The sequence below is a fragment of the Lathyrus oleraceus genome, chromosome 6, assembly GCF_024323335.1.
Source record: "Lathyrus oleraceus cultivar Zhongwan6 chromosome 6, CAAS_Psat_ZW6_1.0, whole genome shotgun sequence".
NCBI classification, from domain to species: domain Eukaryota; kingdom Viridiplantae; phylum Streptophyta; class Magnoliopsida; order Fabales; family Fabaceae; genus Lathyrus; species Lathyrus oleraceus.
Genome location: NC_066584.1, coordinates 204,790,767 through 204,804,726, shown reverse-complemented (window position 1 = coordinate 204,804,726; position 13,960 = coordinate 204,790,767). Strand labels below are relative to the sequence as shown.

The 13,960-nt window shown below is 40.1% G+C and overlaps 1 non-coding gene across 1 annotated transcript; it reads left to right on the top strand.

The window, feature by feature from the left end:
* The first annotated feature begins 7,695 nt into the window (after window positions 1-7,695).
* On the top strand, window positions 7,696-7,802 carry LOC127098719 (small nucleolar RNA R71). The gene has a single exon (XR_007793421.1). It is a non-coding gene; the product is annotated as a small nucleolar RNA R71 (small nucleolar RNA).
* The last annotated feature ends 6,158 nt before the right edge of the window (window positions 7,803-13,960 follow it).

Here is a 13,960-nt window from a genome sequence, read left to right as displayed (position 1 = left end):
TATATATATATATATATATATATATATATATATCAATGTGCTGACATAGTTAATAAAATATCCCAAATGCAATGATATAAAAGAAGTTATGTAAATGCGAAAAATATAAGCATAAATGAGACAAAATAAAATGAAATGGTAAGATCATATAGTAGGGGGTTCGTCTTCCTGAGTATATCCACAGAGCATGGCTACCTCCTGCCTAAGCTCTGCGATCTCTTGGCAGAAACAGCCGGCCTCGGTAGCGTGTGTGAGGTCAGATACTCCCATCTGCAAGATGAGGTCAGCCACCTCCTGTCTAAGCTCTGCGATCTCTCTACGACACTCTGCAATCTGGGTGCGGATGTCTGGAGTCTGCAATGATAAATTGTTAGAGAATACAGTGATCCTGGGAGAAGGTGGTGTAGGCGTATACTCAGCAATAGGTGGTGATCTCGGCTCCTCGATAGTCTCTCCCTGGCCCTCCATAGCATAACTCCAGTTTGCTGGATCATGCACACTAGTCATCATAGGCTCAGGTTGTGTAAAATAATGAATCGCCTCGCTATCGACTAGTAATCTGAACTGACATGGGTGGAAGGAGGCTCTCCTCATCAACCCTCTGGTCAAACAAAATTCGATATCCATGGTAGTGTACCCACAGTAGGTCCGGAGATGTAACAGCTTGCGAGATAGACCTAAAGCGATAGCAATCTGTGTGATGATACCTCCTACATGGATGACTCCTTCGGTCGATCTGGAAACACCGCTGAGGCCACATAACAGAAAGTTCCCACATGCTACTGGGCGAGACTGGGATGCACAAAATAGTAAGAAGATCTCCTCCTCACTCAGTAATGTCTCAGCATCCGGTTTCCTAGAAAGGAATGTGCTAGTATCATTTGGAAGTATCTAAAAGCAGGGTTATGTCTAGCCTGGAACAGTTGCATAGAAGGATCCTGACTCCCTCCACCTGATATATCACTCTATAACTTTTCCACCTCCTTACCCAGAAAGTATCCCATAGGTGTCTCGGGGATAGCGTCAGGAGTGGTCTGGAAACCCAATAGGTCACCGAACTCTTTCTGGCTGAAAGAGTACTCAACTCCAAAAAGCCTGAAAGCAGCATACCCATCCGGTCTAGAGTATGGGTCATAATCAAATGAACTGAGGAACTCCAGTGTCAAGTTCCTATAGGTGTTACTTAGGTCGTCAGCGAACTCGTCCCAATGAAGTTGGTGGCTCAGAAATCGGATACTCGGCTCAATACCCAGTGCCTCCATGCAGTGCTGATCTGGATAACGCGTGGGCGCCATAGGGCGCTGATAAAGAGCGATGTAACGCCCTCTCTGAGCATCATCTCTATAGGCTACGTGCATATCGCTGAAATCCTGCATCCTGTAAAAGTTAGGAAAAGGGATCCTGAAAATACAAACCATTCAAATATTTAGTCTCGATGAAAATATGATAAAAATAAAATAAAATAAAATAAATAAATGAAAAAAAAGTAAAATAAAATAAAAAACCATGGGTTGCCTCCCAAGCAGTGCTTGTTTAACGTCATTAGCTTGACGATCAGAATTTATACACCTGTAGTAGTAGGAATCGGTGGATCAATCAGAGTGTGGCTTGAGTAGTCTGTTGGAATGTTTCCTCCTTCGTAGAGCTTCACTATTTGTCCATTTACAATGAATGGTCTACAGGTTTCATTCTTGATTTCTACGGCTCCGGATCTCAGAATCTTGGATACTTCGAAAGGGTCAGTCCATCTTGAGCGCAACTTCCCTAGAAAGAGTCGTAACCTAGAGTTGAAGAGGAGAACAGGGTCGCCTATATTGAAGTCTTTCTTTACTATTCTTTTGTCGTGCCAAGCTTTTGTTCTCTCTTTGTAAATTCTGGCATTCTCGTAGGCAGATTGCCTAAGTTCTTCTAGTTTATGAATGTCAAGGATACGCTTTTCTCCAGCGGTCAGGTAGTCTAAATTCAAAGTTTTAATGGCCCAATAAGCCTTATGCTCTAACTCAAAAGGTAAGTGACAGGATTTTCCATAAACTAGTTGGTAGGGAGTTGTTCCTATAGGGGTTTTGAAAGCGGTTCGGTAGGCCCATAATGCTTCTTGAAGCTTCTGAGACCAGTCTCTCCTAGAGATAGAAACGGTTTTCTCTAGGATTTGTTTTATCTCCCTATTGGATACTTCTACTTGGCCACTAGTCTGTGGGTGATATGGTGTTGCTACTATATGCCTAACTCCATATTTTCTTAAAAGTTTATCAAATATCCTCGATATGAAGTGTGATCCTCCATCGCTTATGACTAAACATGGTGTTCCAAATCTAGGGAAAATATAGTTTTTAAATAGTTTGATCACTACCCTAGTGTCGTTTGTGGGTGCAGCTATAGCTTCAATCCACTTAGACACGTAGTCTACAACTACTAAGATATACCTGTTTCCTAAGGATGGTGGGAAAGGTCCCATGAAATCTATACCCCATACATCGAAGAGTTCTACTTCTTGAATGTTCCTTAGAGGCATTTCGTGATGCCTTGAAATGTTTCCAGTGCGTTGGCATCTATCACATTTGACAATGCAAGCATAGACACCACGCCACATGGTAGGCCAGAATAGGCCAGCTTCAAGAATCTTGGCGTATGTCTTAGAGGTGCTCACATGTCCATCATAGGGTGCAGAGTGGCAATGCTCTATTATACTATTTACCTCCTCTTCTGGAACGCAACGACGAAAAATTCCATCTTTACCCCTTTTGAAAAGGAGCGGTTTGTCCCAATAAAAGTTTCTCACATCGTGGAAGAATTTCTTCTTGCGGTGGTAGTCAAGATCAGGGGGTATGATATCAGCGGCTAGGTAATTCACGAAGTCTGCATACCATGGTACGTTACTTACTGCTAAGGAATTTTGGAAGTGCTCATGAGGGCCTAGGCTATCATCTTCAATGGTTTCTAGTCTAGCTATTAGTCTATCATAGGCGAAATCGTCATTTATGGGTACTAAGTCTGGTTTTAGACGTTCTAGCCTAGAAAGGTGATCAGCCACTACATTTTCAGTGCCTTTTTTATCTCTTATATCTAAATCAAACTCTTGTAGTAACAGAATCCATCGAAGTAACCTGGGCTTGGCATCTTTTTTACTTAATAGGTAGCGAATGATAGCATGATCGGTGTAAACTATAATTTTTGCTCCTACTAGATAAGATCTAGATTTGTCTATAGCGAAGACTACAACGAGTAATTCTTTTTCAATTGTTGCGTAGTTTAGTTGGGCAGCGTCTAGGGTTCTACTGGCATAATATATTGCATGTAATTTTTTATCTTTCCTTTGTCCTAGAACGGCTCCAACCGCATAATCACTAGCATCGCACATTATCTCAAAAGGTTTTCACCAATTAGGTGGTTTCATAATGGGTGCAGATACTAATGCTTGCTTTTAAAGATTAAATGCGTCATTACATTTTCCATCGAAAATGAATTCAGCATCTTTCATTAAAAGTCCAGTTAAAGGTTTAGTTATTTTGGAGAAGTCCTTAATAAAACGCCAGTAGAATCCAGCGTGTCCAAGAAAGCTTCGGACTTCTCTGATAGTTTTGGGTGGTTTTAGGTTTTCTATAACTTCTATTTTAGCTCTATCTACCTCTATACCTTTTTCGGAAACTATACGTCCTAAAACAATTCCTTCGGTCACCATGAAATGACACTTTTCCCAATTTAGCACGAGGTTCACCTCCACGCATCTTTCCAGGATTTTCTCAAGGTTAGCAAGATAATTGTGGAAATCAAATCCGCAAACCGAGAAATCATCCATAAACACTTCCATGATACCATCTAGGTAATCTGCAAAGATTGACATCATGCAGCGTTGGAAATTAGCTGGGGCGTTACAAAGGCCGAATGGCATTCGTCTGTAGGCAAAAGTTCCATAAGGGCATGTAAAGGTAGTTTTTTCTTGATCTTCGGGGTGGATAGTGAAGGAGAAGGGCGATCCAAAATGCAGCGGAATTTAAAATTTCTCCTTTAATGATCCTTACGAATGGGCATGATCAGTGATAGAATCGTTACCTCTTGTGGCAATCACGAACGTTGAACGATGACAACGCCTCTACTCAGTCCACACGAATGGATTCCTTCAATCTTAGTGCTAGCTGCTACGAATGAAGGCTTTGAGTGAGAGAGAGAGAGAGAGAAACAAAATTGCAAGTGTGACAATGCTTCTACACAAGGGTTCTATTTATAGAACCACTTGTGTGGGCTGCAAGCTAAAAAGCCCACTCAAGTGTATATGGCCCATATCTTATAATATGCCAAAATCACTTAAGCGGGTGGTACCTTACCATATTTCGCATTCTACTTAAGTACACTGTACCTTATGATGTTCTATAATTCACTTAAGGGCACCGTACATTACGGTATTCCTTAATTACTCTATCTCTCATCAATCCATCCTTTGTGTGTGACCCTATAGGTTTTCGCGGCATTGGCAATTATATTAAATCACGTATTTAACATAATAAACAGTGAGCGGTATCTAGCAACACATCATTGCTACCCAAGACACGAAAATGTCATGTGATCTGACAAATCCTTCTGTGATAATAATTATGTGTATAATTACCCTTTTGCCCTTATGTCTATATTGAACACAAGGCATAGACCGTGTCATCCTTGTCCAGTTCAATATTGGGCCCATAGACATTTATCCTGTTATGCAGGATGGGAAAATTCCATCTAGGTCACTCATGTCCCTTAGCATGCTTCGTGGAGTACCCATCAACTGTCTTTATGGTCATCCAATTACGGACAACGTTTGATCAATAATAAGGCACTCGACTCTACATCTAGGGTCCATAGTGGTTTCAGGTCGAAGGGTGGTATACACCATTATCACCACGAGAATAACTTATGACACTTTGCATAACATTCTATATAGTATTCTCATAGCGGGTCAATCCAGTATAAATATTACTCTTAATATTCATACCTATGTTTAAGACTTGATAACTCCTTATCCATGATCCATGAGCCGTGATCATCAGTCTATAAACATAATAGTCTTCATGCTTTAATGTTATCCCACTTCACAATAAAGCTCGACTACGGATACTTTAAGAATAGTGTCCTTATGTTTAATGTGATCTCATGATTAAGTCATACTTGATACATTAAACGGACTAGCTATTCTAGGGACTTTATTAAACAAACATAATAAAGAAAAAGCCTTTTATTATTATCAATAAATAATTCGATACAAGTACCAAAAGTATTGGCCTCTAGGGCTTACACCAACAAATAGGTATTTGGAAGAATCCAGAGTATCCATCTAGATAGCAGAAGTAAGAGTGTCTGGCTAGACGCTCCAACATCTAGTCTATAAATGGTAAAGGGAAATGATCCTTCCTGGTTGCTTTATTTAATTTTCTATAGTCTATACACATCCGCCATCCTCCTTCTAAACGTTTTGCTACATGTTCGCCTTTATCGTTTTTCACGACTGTGATGCCTCCCTTTTTAGGTACTACATGCACAGGGCTCACCCACTTACTATCCGAGATCTGGTAGATTATACCTGCCTCAAGTAACTTAAGAACTTCCCTTTTAACAACATCACTCATTATAGGGTTTATTCTTCTCTGATGTTCTCTGGAGGGTTTTGAATCTTCTTCGAGCGAAATTTGATGCATGCATACGGATGGGCTTATACCTTTCAGGTCAGAGATATTATATCCTAAGGCTGAGGGATATCTTCGTAAAACGTCTAAAAGTTGGTTCGTTTCCTCTTGGCTCAAGGTAGCACTGACTATAACTGGACGGTTCATCTCTTCATCGAGGAACTCATATCTCAGATTCTTAGGCAGTTCCTTAAGTTCTAAGGTTGGTTTCTTAGGGCATGGCATATGACCTGGGGTAAGGGATAAACATTGGTAAAGGTTATCATCGATGTAGGGTTTTCTAAAGTCATCATCTTCTAGTATGAGAGTTGATGGTAACTTAATTGTTTTTGTGATTTCTTCTTGTTCTAATTCCCTAACGCATTCATCAATGATATCTAAGGCATAACATGTGTCTCGCATCATAGGTGCCATAAGAAATTTCGAAAGTATAAATTCTATTTTCTCGTCACCTACCTCAAAGGTCAACTTTCCTCTCTTGACATCTATTATGGCTCCTGCAGTTGATAAGAATGGTATACCTAGAAGGATTGGTATATCATTGTCCTCTTTGATGTCCATGACAACAAAATCAGTAGGGATAAATAACTGACCTATCCTAACAGGGACATCTTCTAAAATGCCTATCGGATATTTGACAGACCTATCGACTAACTAAAGTGACATCTTAATGGGCTGTAATTCTCCTAAGTTTAACCTCTCACAAACTACTAAAGGCATTAAGCTCACACTAGCTCCTAAGTCTAGAAAAGCTTTTTCAATGACATGACTACCCAAAAGACAAGGAATGGAAAAATTTCCAGGATCTTTATATTTTTTGGCTAATTTATTCTCGGAAATGGCATTACATTCCAAAGGCTTCGGATCGTCAAGCCTACGTTTGTTGGTAAGGATGTCTTTGAGAAACTTTGCATAAGAAGGTATTTGGGTGATGGCTTCTGTGAAAGGGATTTCTACATGAAGTTTTTCTATAACTTTAATAAATTTTTGATATTGGTTATTGATTTGGGTTTGTTTGAGTCTTTGCGGATATGGTATAGGTGGTTTATATGGCGGGGGTGGTACGTAGGTTTTATCTTTAGGTTCTTCTCCTTTTCCTAGACCTTCCTATTTTTCAGATTCCTCTGGTTCCTTCACTTTGTCTGGGGGTTTGGTATATTCCTTAGAAGTTTTGGGTTCACTCAATCTTGGGTTTGGTGGCTCATCATAAGCGTTCCCACTTCGTAGGGTAATGGTATTGGCTTGCCCTCTCAGATTCTGTTGAGGTTGTCCAGGGAACTGTCCTTCAGGTGTAGTCTGAGGGGCTTGGTTTAAAGCTACCTGAGAGATCTGGGTTTCAAGCATCTTGGTGTGAGTAACTATTTGGTCAACCTTGGTCCCTAACTGGGTAATCAGTTCGTTAACATGAATGTTTTGGTTCATGAACTCCTTGTTTTGTTGGGTTTGAGCAGTGATAAAATTTTCCATAATTTTCTCAAGGCTCGGCTTTGGTGGCACAGGTTGCATAGGTTGATTTGGTCTCGGGGCTTGATAACCAGGTTGTCTCGGAGGTGCATTATTTTGGATAGGGTTATTGTTTCTATAGGAGAAGTTCAGGTGATTCCTCCATCCAGGGTTATAGGTATTCGAATATGGGTTCCCTTGGGTGTAGTTCACTTTCTCAGAGTGGGTTTCGTTTAATAGACTGCATTCTGCGGATTGGTGTCCTTTGGTTCCACATATCTCACAATCCGACGAAACTGCGGCTACAGTATTCGGGTTTATGCACATATGCTTGACCTTAAGGGCTAATGCGTTCATTTTAGCTTGCATCATGTCTATAGAGCTTAGTTCATGCACTCCTCCTTGGGCTTCCGTCTTCTCAACTGTCGCTCGTTCGACTCCCTATGATTGATGGTTTTGAGCCATATCTTCAATGAGGGCACTAGCTTCAGGATAAGGTTTGTTCATCAGCGCGCCGCCTGCGGCAGCATCGATGGTCATCTTAGTGTTATAGTGAAGTCCATTATAGAAGGTTTGAATGATTAACCAATTTTCTAAACCATGATGTGGGCATGCTCTTAACAACTCTTTATATCTCTCCCAAGCTTTGAACAGCGATTCTCCTTGGTTCTGGGTAAATCTAGTTATATGGTTTCGAAGAACGGCGGTCTTACTTGGGGGAAAGTATCTAGCAAGGAATACTCTTCTAAGGTTATCCCAAGTCGTAATGGAATTGGGTGGAAGGGAATCTAACCATGATAGGGCTTTATCTCTGAGGGAAAAAGGGAATAATCTTAAACGGATTGCCTCAGGAGAAGCTCCATTGGTTTTAAAAGTTTCTGCTAATTGGAGAAAGATTTTTAAATGTTGGTTTGGGTTCTCAGTAGCGAGACCTGTGAATTGTCTTTGTTGCACTAGTTGCAACAGGGGAGGTTTAAGTTTGAAATTATTAGCTGGGATGGTTGGGTTTACTATTCTAGAACTAGGTTCTTCGTTGGATGGTTGGGCGAAATCTTTAAGAGGTCTTTGGTTTTGATCTTCGGCCATAGCTCTCCTAATTCTATGAAAGAATAAACGTGCGCGAGCATAACGTTCAGGTTCCGCTAAAGGATATACTAAGCTTCCGGTGCTGCGAGCTTTTCGCATTGACCGGCGGGAAATAGCCTAAGTCTAAACGGTATAACAACAGGGTAATGAAATTTGACGAAATTGGTCCCCGGCAACGGCGCCAAAAACTTGATGTGTGTTTTTCGCAAGTATACGAACGCGTCAGAGTAATATAAAAGATTGTCGAATCCACAGAGACCAAGTGTCAATCTATCGTTATCTATTGTTATGGTGTTTATCTAATGCAATCAAAATAGGGGGTTTTAGAGTGTTCAATGAAAAGTAAAGTGTTGAATAAAGTTCAATTAATAAAGACAGGCTCGAATGTAATTCACATAATCAATTAATAATCCAAGTACTTGCTAATAGAACTACTTATGGGCAGTGTTTCCTACTTTGAGAAGAACCAATTTAACAGGAATTGTCGCTTTCGCGTTTTCAGAACCGAGTTGTACTCCCTAATCAAACCCTCTTATTGTCACTTATAAAAAGGCGTGCATTGAGTTAGAGTAGTAAACCTATTTTTAAGAAATATAGTATCTTGACTAAGTTGAAAAGTATTTTAACCTGGATTTCTTAACCAAAAGAGGTTCTCACGAACCAGACTCTAAACTTATAAACGCGTCCGAAAATAGTTTTAAAATCTCTTTTCTTCTTAAGTTAAAAACTCCTAATGAACTAAACAAAGCGCTTTTGCTGTATTTGAAATAGCTAAAAACAATTAAGTTTAAATAGACGTTGGACGACTTTCGATCTTACCCAACGGAAATTAAGTGCGGGAAATCTTAAGTTGAAAGTTAAAATAGCCCTTAAGTGTTTCTACGAACAATTGTACGGATTATCAGTTCAATTACGATCCTTACATTCTAACCTTATAAATTTAGTTAGACATGGTAAAGTAACGGTGCATTTAATTTAAATAAAAGTAGTGCGACTGCGGAAAGTAAATAAAAGTAGTGCGAGTGCGGAAAATAAATAAAAGTAAAGCGAGTGCGAGAAATAAATAAAGTAAAGCGAGTGCAAGAAATAAATAAAGTAAAGCGAGTTTGAGAAATAAATAAAGTAAAGCGAGTGCGGGAAATAAATAAAGTAAAGACAGTGCGGGAAATAAATAAAGTAAAGACAGTGCGAGAAATAAATAAAGTAAAGACAGTGCGGGAAATAAATAGATAAAGGTAAGGCAATAAAAACCTGCTCCAATCGGAGGGTTGAATAAAATGCAAAGCGGAAATGAAAATGGCGGCAGGATTAACTTCCTTCCAAAGTGCTCCAAACTCGATTACAGACTCGATCACATACTTGATTACACAATTGTGGTAACACCCCAATGCGAAGCGATTACCACTTTAAAATACTGAATATATGCCTAAGTGAAACTAAGTTTGCCTCTGCTCTAAGTTTGGATGCTTAAACAAATGAATTCGAGTCTCTATTTATAGGCAAGCAAAATGATGGAAATGACAAGGACGCCCTTCAGTTTGAATTTGGGAGGGAAAACTTTTCCTCTTGTGGCGCCCGCCACAAGGCCATGGCGCCCGCCACAAGGCCAATCTGTGGCCCCTTAGTGGAAGTAGTGGGGAACGTGGCAGTTGAGGGAAGTTGAGCTAGGACACGTCATGGCAGGGTCCATGGCGCCAGCCACAGTGGGAGCCATAAGTGTAAAATGCTGAATTTTAGGGTTTTTAGCTCGTTTTCGCTCCTTTTCTCGATTGGGGCTCTGATTAAAGTAAAAACCTGAAAACAAAGAGAAACATAGTAATAACACAACAAAATAACAATAAAACTACTAAAATGCATGCGAAATCAGAGTCGAAAATACGGTGAATTTCAGTGTCATCAAACTCTCCCACACTTAAACCCTTGCTTGTCCTCAAGCAAAAAATTAAAAAGCTCATAGAATAAAAACTGGTGTAAACGAGTGCTTCAGGTTAAAAAGGTTCAAAGTTCAAGTCGGGATGTAGTGATAGGTACTAACTGAGTGAACTAAGGGTATCATGATGACACTTATCCGCAAACACGAACATAAACTCCATTCCTATATTAACCAACCCATATTATCCCACAATACCTAGGCCTGCCTCTTCATCTCTTTTTGTGTCCTTTTCATTCAGGCACAATCACATTAAGCCCGTTATCCGTACATGCTTCATAGCAGAGTGACCTGTTAGTCATAATGATCCAAACATGGGGTTCCTGACACATAAATATGTGTAAACCCTTTTATTTGACCCAACTGCAGTTGTGGGGGATCGGATCATAATCCGCCCTACCGAGTTCATTGCCAGATACCTCTGAACCAACTAACAGCGGGTAAGTTTTTCTTCTTTCTTTTTCTTTTTGTAGCACTTTTTTACAACTATTTGGTTTAAATGACTTTATGAGGGTCACCTATACCGGATTTGCCTTTTTGCTTTATTTTATTTATTTATTTCACTAGATCATTCACTTATATTCATCGGTCCCCTACGTAGAGGATGCGTAGGCCGGAGCTGACTGCTGCGATAAACTACTGAGGACTTATACTGAAATGATGATTAAGGCCATGGTATATGGGGTTTCGGGAATTATTCCTATATTTACGAAGTCTATAGGGCTAAAACAATACTGATGTTTCACAAAGTTCTCCCAAGTCACCGCATCCTTACTCAAACCTATCTTAAAAACCCAAAAACTTTCATAATAACACTGTTTTCTTTTGCAAAAAAATTTTGGTAGGGCTAAAGGTATGAGGAGATTAGACTGTACTAAAAATACAGTATACTGGTGACTCGTCAGACTCATGCATTATCTAAGACACTAAAAGCAAAATAAGCAACTAAAAAGCAATAAATAAAAATAAATAAACTATCTAAAAACAGCAAAGAAAATAAACAAACTAACTGAAAACAACAAAGAAAAGCGATAAAGTCTCCTCCCACACTTAAATCGAACATTGTCCCCAATGTTTCGAAATAAGATAAGGGAAGAGTTACCTGACAACCTACTGCTGACCACCGGTGCCTTCGCCATCCTGAGGTGGACGACGGGATCGGGTACGACGACAGTCTCTCTGATCCATCCTCGCCTGTAAGGCATCCTGAGCAGTCCTTACCTCTCGAAGGTTACCCAAAATGGAACCCTGAGTGGCTTCGATGAGTGCAGTATATTGACGGTGGTATTGTTGCTGACGGGCTTGCATATCTGTGATCGTAAGCAGGGACTGTAAAACAGTGTCATAGGATCTATCTGTCCTCCGCTGCGATTCTTGCATGAAGCTCATATTATTCTCCAGTTGTTGTTGGATGGTAGAGAGTAGGTCGTCATGCCTTTGCTCTCTAGCCATGTGGTCACGCCACATCTCCTCTGTAATATAAAAGCCAGGAGCAATACCTACAAAAGAAGAAGATGGTGCGGTGTGTGGTGGTGAAGTGTGATGGGGGAACACATGAGGTGCAGGAGATCTCTCTCTCCGATCATATTCATCATCAGTATCGTGTCCCTCCTCATCAGGAACATTAGGAGGAAGAGAACCCAAAACAGGTGGAGCATCTAAAGCGTAGGTCCAATTCCTTTCATCACGTACATCAGTACGTCTAATGCATGGTAAAACAACATATGGGATAGCTACACCATGAACCATAAGAACATAGCCTCATTCTCTCCTCAATCGGCACAATTTCATGTCTCTCAGAAATTTTAGGTTAATTCTGCGAGGAGGTAAGGGGTCTAGGGTAGCTATTTCATTGTTCAGGTTAAGCGCCCGAGCAATAGACGTAATCAATCCTCCGAAAATAATCGGTCCCACTTTATTTAAATTTAAAGCCATATGCGCGAGCAAGAACGAGACCAAATTAATTCTTCTATTTGTGAGGCTTCCTTGCAAAAATAGAAGCTCTCTAGCATTTACCTTATTTGGATTCTCCCGGCCAAAAATAGTACATGCCAACAAATATCTAAAAACTCTGATGGCCGAGTTATGGATAGTCGAGGCAAGAATTCCTTCAAAAGAACTTATGGAAGTGTTTGACAATCTCTTCCAGAAGAAAAACACCTCGACTGACCAACCCGAATCCAAAGGGGCCTCACAAATAGCACCGTCCCCATGAGGGATTCCTAACAAGCCTGCTAGTTCGTCGGTACTGAATTCATATTCAACAGCAAACATTCTAAGTCGGACAGTACCAATTGTGCTAGCAGTGTTAGGATTGACAATATAGATAAAAGAACTTAAAAATTCGATTGTCAATCACTCATAGGTAGGTTCTTTGTTTGAAAAGATACTATGCAAACCTAAATTATCTAATAAATAAAATATGATATGCTAGATACCCAAATTGTAAAGACAATTTTCATCAACATACCTTGTTGGGAGGATCTCCCGATTTTGCAACCTTTTGATACTCTTCCTTTGCCTATCACCCGATTTCCCTTGATGAAGGATGAATCCATTGAACTCCGTTATGTAGCTCTTGCAATGTGATGAAGAAGATGAAATGGGTTTGTAAAAAGGTGGGATTTTTATGAGATTTGACGGATGAAAATGAAAATGGAAGTTGGGAAAATGATTTGTATGATGTGAAGATGAGAAAGGTGGGAGCTTTTGTGGGGTTCAAAGGCGTTTTTGCTAGGTGGAAAAATGGGTTTTGAAGGTTTGAAGGTGTTAAAATGGTGAAGAAAGGGAGTCTTCCCCGAGCTTATACAGACGCTGTGGCGGGCGCCACAGCATCTATGGCGGGCGCCACAGCATCTATGGCGGGCGCCACAAGGCAATATTCGGCTGGGCCTGATTTTTGTCATTTTGGCTTGGGCTTCTCGTTGTCTTTTTGGTTGGGGGGCCCAGATAGCGTTTGTCTTGTAATTTCCTAGTAACATGAGGCCTGCATAATTTCATAAAAAAAATAAAATTTAAACATTAGACTAAAAAATAAATAAACGACTATAATAAAAATGCAAATAAAATAAACAAACATAAAACACACACACACACACACACACACACACACACACACACACACACACATATATATATATATATATATATATATATATATATATATATATATATATATATATATATATATATATATATATATATATAGAAATATCAATGTGCTGACATAGTTAATAAAATATCCCAAATGCAATGATATAAAATAAGTTATGTAAATGCGAAAAATATAAGCATAAATGAGACAAAATAAAATGAAATGGTAAGATCATATAGTAGGGGGTTCGTCCTCCTGAGTAGATCCACGGAGCATGGCTACCTCCTGCCTAAGCTCTGCGATCTCTTGGTATAAACAGTCGGCTTCAGTAGCGTGTGTGAGATCAGATACTCCCATCTGCAAGGTGAGGTCAGCCACCTCCTGTATAAGCTCTGCGATCTCTCTACGACACTCTGCAATCTGGGTGCGGATGTCTGGAGTCTGCAATGATAAATTGTTAGAGAATACAGTGATCCTGGGAGAAGGTGGTGTAGGCGTATACTCAGCAATAGGTGGTGAACTCGAATCCTCGATAGTCTCTCCCTGGCCCTCCAGAGCATAACTCCAGTTTGCTGGATCATGCATACTAGTCATCATAGGCTCAGGTAGTGTAAAATAATGAATCGCCTCGCTATCGACTAGCAATCTGAACTGACATGGGTGGAAGGAGGCTCTCCTCATCAACCCTCTGGTCAAACAAAAATCGATATCCATGGTAGTGTACCCACAGTAGGTTCGGAGATGTAACAG